Source organism: Guyanagaster necrorhizus (genome assembly GCF_019112545.1).
Source record: "Guyanagaster necrorhizus MCA 3950 unplaced genomic scaffold BT62scaffold_38, whole genome shotgun sequence".
Classification (NCBI taxonomy): domain Eukaryota; kingdom Fungi; phylum Basidiomycota; class Agaricomycetes; order Agaricales; family Physalacriaceae; genus Guyanagaster; species Guyanagaster necrorhizus.
Genome location: NW_025064917.1, coordinates 7,960 through 10,374, shown reverse-complemented (window position 1 = coordinate 10,374; position 2,415 = coordinate 7,960).

The window sequence follows — 2,415 nt, the reverse complement described above, 5'->3', positions numbered from 1 at the left end:
AGCTAGTGGTTATAAACGGTATGTGATACATACCTGGAGTCGAAAGTCAAAAGCTAGTAAGCGTTGACTTTCGACCTCCAGTATTGGTAGCTACGATTATGTAAGGTAAGAGCGACATGGAGGGTGTGCTACTTCAACACTCCCCCTCAACCGAACATGTCTACGGAGGTATTGAGACAAGTCCGAGTAAGGTAATCATGTGTCTGAGCTTCTCTCTTCCTAATCCCTTTGTCAAGGCATCGGCTGGCATATTTTCGGTTCGTAAGTGGACCACATGGATGCGCCCTTTTTCAACTTCATCGCGCAGCCAATAGAATCGAAGGTCAAGGTGTTTGACCCGGCCATGATGTTCAGGGTTTCGGGCAACTGACAGAGCAGACTCGTTGTCGATATAGAGGACTGAGGCATTGGTGAGTGAATAGCCAAACTCTGTGAACAAGTTGCGAAGCCAAAGGATTTCCTGACCAGCAGACACGGCTGAAACGTATTCTGCCTCTGTTGTCGAGAGTGTCACAAATGCCTGAAGACGACTCATCCAGCTGATGGCTCCAGTACCCATTTTGACAATGAAGCCGCTTGTAGAACGCCCACTATCTTTGTCGCCCCCATGATCTGCATCGCAATAAGTCTTGAAGTCAAAGACTGACGAATCTGACTCAGAGTCAGGAGAGTAGACAATGCGATAGTCAACTGTGCCCTTCAGATAGCGTAATAGCCGTTTGAGAGCTTCCCAGTGGGCTGTGCCGGGGTTTTTGCTGAATCGTGAGAGTACGCTCACGGGGTAGGCAACATCGGGCCTGGTAGCAATAGCGAGGTAGGCCACAGAGCCGAGCACATTCAGGTATGGGATTGTCCGCATTGTCTCATATTCCTCTGGTGTTTTGGGAGACTGATCTGCTGTAAGTTTTATGTTTGGATCCAAAGGTGTCAGAACAGGGTTGCAGTCAGCCATTCCTGCACGTTGCAGAATATCTAGGGTGTATTGGCGCTGGGAGAGAGAGAGTGTTCGGTTGGCTCGGTCACGCTTGATCTCGACACCAAGGAGGTAAGACGTTGGACCCAAGTCTCGAAGCTTGAAGTGCTTCTTGAGATCGTTGATGACCTTTGTAACGCCATCTGGTGTCTTTGTGGCGATAGTCATGTCGTCAACGAAGACTGGAATGATGATACGCTCACTGTCCCTCTTGTAGACCCAGACGCTATGCTCGCATTTTACCCGTTCAAAACCCATGGCATTGGTCAATGTTGCATGTAGCTTTTTGTGCCATTCTCTCCCAGCTTGCTTTAGTCCGTATAGAGACTTGAAGAGGCGCCAGACCCATTCCTTTCCTTTTTCCTCAAAACCTTCTGGCTGCTCCATATACACCTCTTCTGTCAGCTCACCATTGAGAAATGCTGATGAGATATCGACACTCCATAGCTCTAAATCCTCGAGGGCACCGAGTGCCAGGACAGCTCGTAGAGCAGCCCATTTTGGTGTTGGAGAGAAGGTTTCAGTGTAATCGAAGCCAGGTCGTTGTGAGTATCCCTTTGCAACAAGTCTTGCTTTATAGCGCTCAATTGATCCATCGGCATTGCGTTTTACTTTGAATACCCAGCGACTCCCAACTGCCTTTCGATTTGGAGGGCATTTCACCAATTCGAAGACACCGTTTTCAATGAGTGCCTGTATCTCTTGCATAGCGGCTTCATACCAACTTGCAGCTTCCTCTGGAGAGCGTTTCATAGCTTCACGGAAGGATTTAGGTTCACCATCATGTGTAGATGCCTTGTAAGCTGCTTCTGTCATGCTTTCAAATGCAACTTCCAGTCCTTCTTCCATCGTCAAGTGCTCTATTGTCTGGCTGGAGAAAGCTATGCCTTCAAGAATGGTTTTGTCTTCCATAAAGGCTGTGTGTGCTTGATCCTCTGCATCTCTTGCATGATCATCGTTGTTAACATTTCGGCGCATTCCACGACCATAACCAGGGCCAGGATCATATAAGCCATCATCACGTATTCTGTATTCATGTTTGCCTAGGTCTGTTGGAGGTGGTGGTGATGGTGATGGAGTTAGGTCTGAGAGAGATCCGTTGAATGGTGAGCCGGGAGGAGTCGTAACATCATGGGGAAGGGGTGATACTGGAGGTGATGGGCTTAGAGAAGGTGAGGGATTTGGTGCTGGAGGATTTTCTGGAGGTGGAAGATCATCATTGTTAAGGTCTCCCCCTTGATCAGGCAGCGTAGGAGAATCTGACAGATTTGAGAGTGGAGAAAATAGATCACTGAAAGGATTGATAAGAGTTTTTGTATTTCCTGGGAACACTCGCTCGTCAAAAACGACATGGCTTGATATGATGAACTTCTTAGTTACAGGGTTCCAGCACTTCCATGCCTTTGTACCTGATGGATATCCAACAAATATGCATTTGGTGG